The sequence below is a fragment of the Eriocheir sinensis genome, unplaced genomic scaffold (assembly GCF_024679095.1).
Source record: "Eriocheir sinensis breed Jianghai 21 unplaced genomic scaffold, ASM2467909v1 Scaffold790, whole genome shotgun sequence".
Lineage (NCBI taxonomy): Eukaryota > Metazoa > Arthropoda > Malacostraca > Decapoda > Varunidae > Eriocheir > Eriocheir sinensis.
In genome coordinates, this window is record NW_026112154.1 from 35153 (window position 1) to 49170 (window position 14018).

A 14018-nucleotide genomic window follows, 5' to 3' on the forward strand; every position below is an offset into this window, starting at 1 on the left:
TGCTGTTCCCGCGTTCGCAGCGTTTTGACGATGTGTGTTTGAATCTGCCGCTTCTATTTTGGATTTTTCAGTTACCGCTAAGTGGCAGCTACCATTATGCTTTGTGGAAGACCGTTTTTCTTGTCGGAATAAAGAGAAACTGTCCAAGTTAATAAATAATGAGCTCATGGGTAAATCATGAAGAAATAATCGAAGGCGCCACTATAAAAACTTGCTCTCGCCATAACCGACTTGTGCCGACACCTAACGGCCGTAGTATTTTAATCTACCCCATCCCGTTACCCTTCCCGTCCCTTTCCCTTGGCTATAAACCGCAGTATTAAACGTCCCCGCGTGGTTGGGGTTGTTAATACTACATATTTCGAGAGAGATCGAACGGGGTGGAAAAAGTGTTGACTCCACGGGGTGAGAAGCAGGACGTCTTCAGCATCCTCTTCGTGTATTTCATAAATATATAGTGTTCTGTTTGTTATTACAGAAGGAAATATATTTAAAAGAATCAGAATATTTTTATAACAGATATTATATCGCAAACTTTGCTGAAATTAATATATATTATTTTTAGTTTGTAAAGACTGGTGTTTCCATTTGATTGTGAACATACAGCAGCACCGACTGGATGCTCCACCAGTACTAGCTCAGTGGAATATTTTGTTCATTATAGTAGAATTTTATGCCTGAGAAAAGTGATGTTGTGCAGGAGGTAAATCCTCCTCTAAACCTCACCTTATCTTCCTCACCGAAACACAGGTTCCTGGTGCTACTGACAGCAAACTCTTCTCTGTTCACCCCTACTATCTCTATTCTAAATATCAATCCAAAACTGGATGTTGCGCCTACGTGCGCAACGACATCACTTGCTCTCATGCCCACGGCCTTGACTCTTCAGAATTTTCCACCATCTGGCTAGGACTTCATTGTCATTCTATTACTAAATACATATGTGCTGTTTAACTCTCACTTAACCCTCCTAACTATGTAAAATTCTTTGACTACTTGAACTCTAAAGTGGAGCACATCTTGACCCACTCTCCCTTCCCTGAAATCTCCATCCTATAGGAGATTTCAATATTTACCACCAGCTTTGGCTTTCATCCTCTTTCACTGACCAACCTGGTGAACAAGCCTACACCTTTGCTCTCCTCAACGATCTAGAGCAGTTGGTTCAGCCCCTTCACGGATTCGAGACCGTCTTGGAGACCGGCCCAACATACTAGACCTCTTCCTTACCTCTAATCCTTCTACTTACTCTGTCAAACTGTTCTCTCCGTTGGGCTCCTCCGATCACAACCTTATTTATGTATTCTGTCCTTTCGCTCCTATGCATTCTCTGAACCCACCGAAGAGGCAATGCTTCTAGCATTTTGCTTCAGCTCGGTGGGACGATCTGAGAATGTAGTTTTCCGATTTCCCGTGGGATGATTACTGCTTCCAGAAATGAGAACCCTCAGTGCCCAGCGCATTACAGAGGTGATTGTCTCTGGAATAGAGGCACACATTCCACGTACTTTTTACTCCTCATGCTAAAAAACCTTGGTTTAATCACGCTTGTTCTCGTTCTATCAAAGATAGAGAGGCAGCTCACAAAAGCTACCAGAGCCTTCGCACTCCTGCTAACCATGATCGTGCCAAATCTATTATTCGACTTACCAAAACCTCTTTCATTAATAGAAAATGGCACCTATCCAAAAACATCTCCTTCAATTTCACTTCTTCATCTTTCCCTCTTCTCCTTAATCCTGACGGCCATCTCATCTATCTCTAAGGCTGAACTCTTATCTCAAACGTTCTGTAGCAATTCCACTCTGGACGATTCTGGGCATATACCTCCTACACATCCCGCCTCTGACTCCTCTGTGCCTGTTATTAAGATTTTTAAGAACGATGTTTTCTATGCCCTCTCTGGCCTCAACTCTCAGAAGACTTATGGACTTGATGGAAGGCCTCCTATTGTTCTTAAAAACTGTGCTTCCGTGGTCAAACTCTTTCGTCTCTGTTTATCAACATCTACCTTTCCTTCCCGCTGGAAGTACGCCTTCATACAGCCTGTGCCCAAGAAGAGTGCCCGTTCCAACCCCTCAAACTACCGCCCAACGCTCTGCGCAAAAATATAAGTTGCAGAAGCGTTAGATATTCTTATTGATGCGAAAATCCATTGTGCCTCTGTAATTTCTCCCATGGCGAGTCACTATGGCATTAAGTGTCATCGTACATCAGCCTCGACACACAGCTGTATCAACCACCATGGATCAAGTGTTGCCATTTATCTGTCAATTATTTTTTTCATGTTTAAATGTCCCGTGCCTTGCACTGTTTGCTGCTTACACGTCCGTGTTGTTGTAGACAGAGTGTTTTATTCCAAGCACACAATGTCAAGGAAGCAGACCACCAAAGAAGATGTTAGAGCAATCATTGCTCTTTTTAACATGGGCCACACCATGAAATAAATATCAATGGAAACAGGTGTTTGCCTCGATAGTGTTCAACGCCCCACCAAGCAGTACCGCGACATGGGCCGCCGATCCCTACCCGTCGCCAAACCTAAGACTCGAAGACACAAAATTATAACACCAAGAACCGGGAACGTTGTCAAGAGACAAGTTGACATCGAGCCCTCAGCCACAGCAAAGGAAGTCAAGAAAATCAACAGCGACTTGCTATAGCACGCATCATTAAGGACAGTGCAGCGCTGTACCCACGACGATGTCGGATGCCACAGATTTCGTTATCGTAGGAAACGAGGCCTGACGCAAAGACAGAACAAAATGAGTGTCGATTTTTGCAAGAAATATAAACATTGGGAGCCAGAGAAGCGGCAACATGTTCTGTGGAGCGACAAGGCAATGTTCACAGTGACAGGCAATGGGGGAGGTAGTGTGAACCCCCGCCCGGGCAGTGATGCCCTGCTGCCATAGTACATTGTCCCGGCTTTAAAACACCCTCCAGCCATCATGGTGTGGGCTTACTTTTTTTTCATGGAGTAGGAGAATTGGTGGTGCTCCCTAAAGGTGTGAGGATGAATAAAAGCAGCTACCTGGAACTTCTGTGTGACTTTCTGCCCAGTTCATTTGAAAAATGCGCGGCAGATTTCTCTCTTAACTGACTCTTGGTCATCCTCTCTTAGCCGTTTCGGTGAAACTTTCTCAACTGCACTAGACATATCGATAGAGTCTGGCACAAGTCGTTGCTATCTAAACTGACCTCTTTCGGATTATACCCTTCTCTCTGTTCATTTACCTCCAGTTTCCTTTCCGGTTGTTCTATCTCTGCTGCGGTAGACGGTCTTCTGTTCTTTTCCTTAACCTCTCAACAGTGGTGTTCCACAGGGCTCTGTTATATCACCCACTCTCTTCCTGTTATTCATCAATGATCTTCTTTCTATAACAAACTGTCCTATCCACTTATACGCTAGCGATTCCACTCTGTGGGGGGAGGGCTCCACTCACACAGCTCTTCTGGTCAGAGTGGAGTCTAAGGCTCTTCGTCTTATCAGGTCTCCTCCTCTTCCTGACAGCCTTCTACCTCTCAAATTCCGCCGCCATGTTGCATCCCTTTCTATCTGTCGATATTCTCATTCTGACTGCTCTTCTGAACTTGTTAACAGCATGCCTCCCCCCCTCCCGCGGCTCCGCTGCACGACTGTCTTCTCATGCTCACCCCTATACTGTTCCCCCCCTCCCATTCTTTCATCCCCGTCTCTGGTAAACTCTGGAACAGTCTTACTTCGTCTGTATTTCCTCCTGCCAAGAAGTGTATCAATACACATCTCCATCCGAAATTGACCTCTCCTTTGGCCACTCTTTACTTATCACTATATGAGAGCAACAGTTAGAGGGCTTTTTTTTTTACTTATTTATGTTGCCCTTGAGTTGCTCTCTGTGCTGTAAAAAAAAAAAGTAATGTTAAAAAGTTTATTGACATATGTCCTTGAAGTATCTCACACATGCACAACTATTTAGTAACTGAAACATCAGATCCCTTACCCATAATTAGAGGAAATGGGGTGTGCTGTATGCCTTTGATTAAGCTATTATGAAGGATAAACAACATTGGTGAGAATACTACTACACTTTGTTCTATGAAGTTTCATATTGTACAACAAGTAATTTTTTTTTCCTGGATTCCTTCATAATTGTCCCCGAAAATGGCAGAAAACGGCTGATTGATGACTAAATATATTATTTTTATGGCAACACTTAACATATATCATAAAAAAGGCCACTAACATTTAAGGCAAAAAATACCATAAATGACACGACATGGCAAACTCAGTGTGGCTGCCCGCGTGTGTGTGATGAGTCATGGATACCAACTTATCTCATAAGTTAACTTATCCGTATACTTGTTATTTACCAGTAGCTCAACAACGCTATTTTTTTTCATAATGTGTATGAATACAATGTTTTGTGAAAAATGCATTATTTATCTCCTTTTCCGTAATTATTGGTTTGAAAGTGCTGCCAACATTATTATGACGTGCAGATTGGTCTTGGTCTGGCCCGCATATCTCCCCCGGGGACGGGAAGGGGACGGGGCGGCATATACCTACCCCATACCCGCGTATGGGGATGGGGACGGAAAGGGAAAGGGGAAGACATACTACGGCCGTAAGCCCCTAAAAAAATCATACCAGCGGTGAAAAGGGAAAATGAAGAAACTAATGGAGGGTTGGAAAAATTCAACGACAGTATCATAAAAACAGGGAGAGAAGCGTGTGGTGAAACAAAAGGAATTAGTAGAAAGGAAAGAGAGACATGGTGGTGGAATGGAATAGTGCAGCAGACCATCAAGGAAAATAAGGAGGCCTACAAGAAATGACAGAAAGTATTTAAAGAAAAGAAGAAAAAGTCAAGGAAAGGTTTAGCGAAGGCAAATAAGAAAGCAACAGAAGAGTGGGTGAGGGAGAGAGAAGGGAGACAATAAAAAAAAAATGAGACGTTTAAAATTGCGAAAAAAATGAAAAGAGACAGAGCAGATGTAGTTGGGGCAAAGTTTGTAAAAGATAAAGGAGGGAACATCATGGTGGAGAAAGAAAAGATATTGGAAAGATGGAGTAAATATTTCAGCGAACTGTTAAATGAAACTGAAAACGAAGAAGGCCCACAAGAAAAAAAATACAAAAGAGGAAGTAAAAGAATCACTTAAGGAAATGAAAAATGGTATATATAGAGCAGCAGGAACTTCAGTGCTTCAAGGATTTAATAAAAGCAGCAGGAAAGCAAGGAGTGTTAAACGATGTATTATAAAAGGAAGATATACCATAAGACTGGAAAGGAAGCTACATACCCATTTTTTTTTTTAAATGGAAAGGAGACACTTTGAAATGTGGTAACTATAGAGGGATAAAGTTACTGGAGCATGGCATGAAGGTATATGAAAAATTCCTGGAGAAGAGGCTGAGAAGGATAATAAGAATCGATAAATGTCAGTTGGGCTTTTGTCCTCGAAAATAAACAACTGAAGCAATATATACTATGATAGGGCTTCAGGAGGCTGGAGTAGGTAGGAAGACACCTACCGAACGGGAGCAAGCCACTCCCGGTGAGGTATATATGGGAGGTGAGAAGGGAGCTGAAGCCCTCCAAAGACCCATCCCATGACCTCACTAACCGTTTCCCTATTGTCTCACCAACACCGGAGAATAGTTCAGAATGCTCTCTAAAGACAGATCCTCTCTCTATCAACACCACACTACATTCACACAACATATACACCTTTTCCCAAAATTCAAATTTCAAAATGGCTCAAATAAGCAATGCCTCGAAGTCCCCGCCTGGTGGGGGGGGGGGGCACAAATTCCCCCAGGGAGGACTCCCCTTCTGGCTGCCGACCCGAGAGGTGTCTTCATAACTCCTCGAACCTCTTTCTTCTCAATTTCTGCAACATTCGCGGTCTTCGTTCTAATTTTCATTCTGTGGAACACCATCTCTCCTCCTCTAAACCTCACCTTCTCTTCCTCACCGAAACCCAGGTCTCTGAGGCTACTGACAGTAATCTCTACTCTGTTCCCTCCTACTATCTCTATCCTAAATTTCAATCCAAAGCTGGATGTTGCGCCTTCGTGCGCAACATCACTTGCTCTCGTGCCCACGACCTTGACTCTTCAGAATTTTCCACCATCTGGCTAAGACTTCATTGTCATTCTATTACTAAATACATCTGTGCTGTTTATCTCTCACCTAACTCTACTAAGTATGTAAAATTCTTTGACTACTTGAGCTCTTGACCCACTCTCCCTTCGCTGAAATCTCCATCTTATTAAGTAGTAGTGTAAGTTAAGGGTAGTAATTTCCTCTTATTTATCTCTTTACTGTAAAATTTCCATATCCCTTTCTTCCTTAAAGGTACATGGTGTTCTCTTCTAACTATTTCCTGCCGGCACGTTGCCGGAGGGAGAGGTGGGTGGGGAGGAGCCTTCATCTTTTCTGTCCTCTCCTACCACACGTAGATTACTAGTAGTAGCGATAGTAAACAGACACCCTCGCCATAGACCGATAGGTCTTCTGGTGTCTGTTCTTCCTATGTATTCCTATGTATCTTGGGAGATTTCAATGTTCACCACCAGTTTTAGCTTTCATCCTCCGTCACTGACCAGCCTCGTGAACAAGTCTACAACTTTGGTCTCCTCAACGGTCTAGAACAGTTGGTTCAGCACCCTACACGTATTTCCGACCGCCTTGGAGACCGGCCCAACATACTAGACCTCTTCCTTACCTCTAACCTTTCTGCTTACTCTGTCAAACTGTTCCCTCCGTTGGGTTCCTCCAATCACAACCTTATTTCGGTATCCTGTCCTATCGCTCCTGTACATCCTCTGGACCAACCGAAGAGGCGAAGCTTCTGGCATTTTGCTTCAGCTCGGTGGGACGACCTGAGGATATACTTTTCCGATTTCCCGTGGAATGACTACTGCTTCCAGGATAGATATCTCTATGTGTTCCTAGCGCATTACAGAGGTGATTGTCTCTGGAATGGAGGCATACATTCCACGTACTTTCTCTACTCCTCATGCTAAACAGCCTTGGTTTAATCATGCTTGTTCTCGTGCTGTCAAAGATAGAGGGTCAGCTCACAAAATGTACCAGAGCCTTCACACTTCAGCTAATCATGATCTTTATATTTCAGCCCGGAATCGTGCCAAATCTAATCTTCGATTTACCAAAACATCTTTCATAAATAAAAAAAAATGTCAAAACCTTGCTTTTTTTAATTCTTCCCGTGACTTCTGGCACCTAGCAAAAAATATCTCCAATTTCACTTTTTTCATATTTCCCTCCTCTCCTTAACCCTGACGGCAGCACCACCATCTCATCTATCTCTAAGGCTGAACTCTTCTCTCAACCTTTCTGTAATAACTTCACTCTGGACGATTCTGGGCATATTCCTCCAAATCATCCCCCCTCTGACTCCTTTATGCCTGTTATTTAGATTTTTAAGAGTGATGTTTTCTATGCCCTCTCTGGCCTCAACTCTCAGAAGGCTTATGGACCTGATGAAGTACTTCCTATTGTACTTAAAAACTGTGCCTCCGTGCTGAGACCCTGCCTGGTCAAACTCTTTTGCCTCTGTCTGTCAACATCTACCTTTCCTTCCTGCTGGAAGTATGCTTTCATACAGCCTGTGCCTAAGAAGGGTGACCGATTCAAGCCCTCAATCTACCGCCCTATAGCTTTACTTTCCTGCCTATCTAAAGCTTTTGAATCAATCCTTAAGGCAAACGACTCAGGTGAAAAATGCAAAAATTATCGAAAATGAGAAACTTCGTCAATGATCTCCCTAAAGGCATAGAAAAAACATTACAGGAAGAATTTTTACCGACCGAGTTTAAATGGGCATTTAAATCGCCGTTTAAATTACCCCGCGCGCTCAGTCAAGGTCACGTGAGGCAGAAGATACCTTCAGAAAAAAAATTGTAGGAAAAACACTGTAGTATTTAGACACGAATAGTTTTCTTTCTGGTGGTGTCTGATACTTTCTCCTGTGCGCGCGGGACAGTAGCTCTCACTAGAATTCATCAGTGCGCGTCCTTGTCACGTAGAGGATGGACATAGGTGTGTACGCTTTACTCCCATACTGCCTTTTTTTTCCTCTTATGACAAAATTGCTGCTGATGATGGCTTCATCCAGTTCAAATGCCAAGAAGAAAGGCTGTCATTGTCAAGAGGATTGCCTGCTTGAAGAAGGCACGCCATGGTCGAGTAGATAATGAAGTGAGACAGACAGGCGTTCCACATGGAGCAGCGAGGCTTGACTCGCCACCACCCACCGCTGCTCACCATCACCTCTCACTCGCTCCCTGCTGCCACGACTGCTGTTCCTGATGCTTCTGCATCAACACCACCGTTACCACAGCCTTCTACTTCAGTTTCAAGAGAGAAGAGCCCATCTCACCATACAACAAAAACAAAAAAAATATGAAAACGAATACAAGACAAGGAAAGACAGAGCTTCTGACAGATCATCATAACCAAGAAAGAAGATTAAAACAGAAAAGGAAGGAAGCAAATCCTACGACCCAGATAGTTTCTAACACCAAGTGATGCAAACAAAAACTGGCAACAATGAGGGAGGCGGTGGCTCCCTGACACCCTCACCTTTGAGTGAGTAATACTTCAACAAGAAGTGGGTTCAGGTGCCATGTTCATGACTCAAGATCACCTAAATAGCAAGACAGGAACATTACAATACCTGGTACTAACAATATTCGGCACAGTGTGGTCATTCAAGGACGAGGAACATCAATATGTACTTACGTAACTTTAAATGCCCGTATCTCAAAAGTGCATTGCCTTAACTTCAAAATTCCTGAGATTTGAAAGTTTTTAACCGATCTTAAATTTGTTTGCAGTTTTGGATAGAGTAGTAAAACAGCAACATTCGGTAGTTAGATTTTCCTTCTAGATTGTATTGGTTGGTCACAAGAAGGATGGAAACATTAAAAAATAGTAGAAAATGAGTACATTAATAAAAAATTCATAAGTACTATTATTTTTCGAATCCATGGATTATCTAACTTGGAGAAGTAGAGGAATGTTCATTCTTTAATTTCATATAAAGAAAACTAAAATCGGATTAAAAACACAGAAACTCACCCCATTTTAAATGGGTAGTAAATTTACATAAAAAGTTTATTTATTTTTTCTTCTTTTAAGATATCATCTTGATATTGTAGGTGAATGATCAGTAAAGTACTGCACTCAAACCATAAAAAATTCATGACGATTGAAGTAATATGACACTTTGACCTCGTTGTATGCCTTAAACGGAAGATTCAAAAGCACCTATCCACTACTGACCTTCTATCTGATCGCCAGTATGGATTCCGCAAGGGGCGTTCTACTGGCGATCCTCTTGCTCTCTTAACTGACTTTTGGTCATCCTCGCTTAGCCGTTTCGGTGAAACCTTCTGAGTTGCGCTAGACATATCGAAAGCTTTCGATACAGTCTGGCACAAGTCTTTGCTTTCTAAACTGCCCTCTTTCGGATTCTATCCCTCTCTCTGTTCCTTTATCTCCGGTTTCCTTTCCGGCCGTTCTACCTCTGCGGTGGTAAACGGTCACTGTTCTTCCCCTAAACCTATCAACAGTTGTGTTCCACAGGGCTCTGTCCTGTCACCCACTCTCTTCCTGTTATTCATCAATGAGCTTCTTTCCATAACAAACTGTCCTGTCCACTCAGACGCCGACGACTCCACTCTGCATTATTCAACTTCTTTCAAAAGAAGGCCATCCCAAAAGGGAGTACACGACTCCAGACTGGAAGCTGCAGAACGCTGAACCTCAGACCGTGCTATCATTTTCGATAGGGGCAGAAGGAGCTTTGTGTCCTTCAATGCCTCAAAAACTCAATTTCTCTACCTATCAACTCTACACATTCTTCCAAACACCTTTCCTCTATTCTTCGATAACACTCAGCTGTCACCTTCTTCAACACTAAATATCCTCGGTCTATCTTTAACTCAAAATGACGTCATCGGTGACGTTTCAGTAAGCTATCCATATAGTATATAATCTTTGAGATAGGATGTCCAGTGCAGATGTAGCTAACAGATGTGGAGTAGAGGACCTGGAAACAGTACTCAGAAGGGAAAGACTCCGATGGTATGGACATGTGAAGAGAGCAGGGTTGCATACAGTGCTGAAAGTTTTAGAGTGATTGGAGGTAGAAGGAAGGACACCAGTTGGTACACCTAGGTGAACGTGGATAAGGTGTAGACAGGAAGACTTGGCATTGATGGGATTGCATGAGCATCAGGCAGAAGACAGAGTGGAATGGAGGAGAGCCATAACCACTCAGGAAGAGTGAAAACGGACGTTAAACGAAATGATGATGATGATGATATATATATATATATATATATATATATATATATATATATATATATATATATATATATATATATATATATATATATATATATATATATATATATATATATATATATATATATATATATATATATATATATATATATATATATATATATATATATATATATATATATATATATATATATATATATATATATATATATATATATATATATATATATATATATATATATATATATATATATATATATATATATATATATATATATATATATATATATATATATTTTTCATCAAAGGATGCGGCTCAAGGGCTACAAAAGAATTAAAAAAAACGCTACTCGCCGCTCACAAAAAAAGTAAAAAGAGTACCCTATAGAGAGTTCAATTTCGGGTGGAGAGGTGTCTTGATCCACTCTTCTTGAAATAGGACGTTACATAAGCCGAAGGATATACAGACGAAAGAAAACTCTTCACGAGTGTAACACTGAAGGGGATGAAAGATTGGAGATGCTGATTAACTCTTGCATAAGGGGTTTGGACATTATAGGGATGAGCATGAGTAGAAAGTCGTGTGCAGCGGGACCGCAGGAGGGGGGGGGGAGGGATGCAGTTAGCAAGTTCAGAAGAGCAGTCAGCATGAAAATATCTATAGAAGATAGAAAGAGAATCAACATGGCTGTCAGTAAGACGAGGAGAGCTGATGAGACGAAGAGCCTTAGACTCCACTCTGTCAAAAAGAGCTGTGTGAGTGAAGCCCCCCCACACGTGAGATGCATACACCATACGAGGACGGACAAGGCCCCTGTATATGGATAGCAACTGTGCGGGGGAGAAGAACTGGTGGAGACGATACAGAACGCCAAACCTCGAGGAAGCTGCTTTAGCGAGAGAGGAGATTTGAAGTTTCTAGTTGAGATTTTGAGTTAAGGATAGACCGAGGATATTTAGTGTTGAAGAAGGTGACAGCTGAGTTTTATCGAAGAATAGAGGATAGGTGTTTGGAAGATTGTATAGTGTTGATAGGTAGAGAAATTGAGTTTTTGAGGCATTGAAGGAAACAAAGTTCCTTCTGCCCCAATCGGAAATGATAGCAAGGACTGGGGTTAAGCTTTCTGCAGCTTCCAGTCTGGAGTCGTGTACTCCCTTTTGGGATGGCCTTCTTTTGAAAGTAGTTGAATAATGCAGAGTGGAGTCGTCGGCGTATGAGTGGACAGGACAGTTTGTTATGGAAAGAAGATCATTGATGAATAACAGGAAGAGAGTGCGTGATAGGACAGAGCCCTGTGGAACACCACTGTTGATATGTTTAGGGGAAGAACAGTGACCGTTTACCACCGCAGAGATAGAACGGCCGGAAAGGAAACTGGAGATAAAGGAACAGAGAGAGGGATAGAATCCGAAAGAGGGCAAAGACTTGTGCCAGAATCTATCAGCTTTCGATATGTCTAGCGCAACGGTTTCACCGAAACGGCTGAGCGAAGATGACCAAAAGTCAGTTAAGAGAGCAAGAAGATCGCCAGTAGAACGCCCCTTGCGGAATCCATACTGGCGATCAGATAGAAGGTCAGTAGTGAATAGGTGCTTTTGAATCTTCCGGTTAAGGATTGATTCAAAAGCTTTAGATAGGCAGGAAAGTAAAGCTCTAGGGCGGTAGATTGAGGGATTGAATCGGTCACCCTTCTTAGGCGCAGGCTGTATGAAGGCATACTTCCAGCAGGAAGGAAAGGTAGATGTTGACAGACAGATGCAAAAGAGTTTGACCCGGCAGGGTCTCAGCACGGAGGCACAGTTTTTAAGTACAATAGGAAGTACCTCATCAGGTCCATAAGCCTTCTGAGAGTTGAGGCCAGAGAGGGCATAGAAAACATCACTTTTAAAAATCTAAATAACAGGCATAAAGGAGTCAGAGGGGGGATGAGTTGGAGGAATATGCCCAGAATCGTCCAGAGTGTAGTTGTTACAGAAAGGTTGAGAGAAGAGTTCAGCCTTAGAGATAGATGAGATGGCGGTGCTGCCGTCAGGGTTAAGGAGAGGAGGGAAATATGAAAAAAAATGAAATTGGAGATATTTTTTGCTAGGTGCCAGAAGTCACGGGAAGAATTAGAAAAAGCAAGGTTTGGACATTTTTTATTCATGAAAGATGTTTTGGTAAGTCGAAGATTAGATTTGGCACGATTTCGGGCTGAAATATAAAGATCATGGTTAGCTGGAGTGTGAAGGCTCTGGTACATTTTGTGAGCTGCCTCTCTATCTTTGACAGCACGAGAACAAGCATGATTAAACCAAGGCTGTTTAGCATGAGGAGTAGAGAAAGTACGTGGAATGTATGCCTCCATTCCAGAGACAATCACCTCTGTAATGCGCTAGGAACACATAGAGGTCTCTATCCTGGAAGCAGTAGTCATTCCACGGGAAATCGGAAAAGTATATCCTCAGGTCGTTCCACCGAGCTGAAGCAAAATGCCAGAAGCATCGTCTCTTCGGTTGGTCCAGAGGATGTACAGGAGCGATAGGACAGGATACAGAAATAAGGTTGTGATTAGAGAAGCCCAACGGAGGGAACAGTTTGACAGATTAAGCAGAAGGGTTAGACGTAAGGAAGAGGTTTAGTATGTTGGGCCGGTCTCCAAGGCGGTCGGAAATACGTGTAGGGTGCTGAACCAACTGTCCTAGACCGTTGAGGAGACCAAAGTTGTAGACTTGTTCACCAGGCTGGTCAGTGACGGAGGGATTTCAGCGAAGGGAGAGTAGGTCAAGAGTTCAAGTAGACAAAGAATTTTACATACTTAGTAGAGTTAGGTGAGAGATAAACAGCACAGATGTATTTAGTAATAGAATGACAATGCAGTTTTAGCCAGATGGTGGAAAATTCTGAAGAGTCAAGGTCGTGGGCACGAGAGCAAGTGATGTTGCGCACGTAGGCGCAACTTCCAGCTTTGAATTGAAATTTAGGATAGAGATAGTAGGAGGGAACAGAGTAGAGATTACTGTCAGTAGCCTCAGAGACCTGGGTTTCGGTGAGGAAGAGGAGGAGAGATCGTGTTCCACAGAATGAAAAATTGAACGAAGACCGTGAATGTTGCAGAAATTGATAAGAAAGAGGTTTGAGGAGTTATCAAGACACCTCTCAAGTCAGAAGGAGAGTCCTCCTTGGGGGAATTTGTGTTCCCCCCAAGGCGGGGACTCCGAGACAGGGTGAAGGAGCGCCATTTTGAATTTTGAATTTTTGGAAAAGGTGTATGTTTAGTGAATGTAGTGTAGTGTACATAGAGAGAGTATATGTCTTTAGAGAGCATGCTTAAATACTTTCTGGTTTTGACGAGACAATATATAACCGTTATTGATTAAATTTTAAGGGTCTTAGGAGGGCTTCAGAAACCTCCTCATTTCACATATATAACTCACCAGAGTCCTTGCCCCATTTTGGTAGGTGTCTTCCTACCTCTTCCAACCTATATATATATATATATATATATATATATATATATATATATATATATATATATATATATATATATATATATATATATATATATATATATATGAAGATAGATAAATAGTTAAATAGATAGATATGTGGATAGAAGTAGATATAGATGTAGATATAGATATATAGATAGAGATAGATAGCCGGATGTAGATAGTATTCAGGCAACCTTTGGATCACACTTTTTACACATGCCA

General features: G+C 42.1%; 1 pseudogene; it reads right to left on the reverse strand.

Annotated features, from left to right (window-relative positions):
* Positions 1 to 14018, reverse strand: part of LOC126994419 (glucose dehydrogenase [FAD, quinone]-like) — a 75280-nt pseudogene that overhangs the window by 18509 nt on the left and 42753 nt on the right.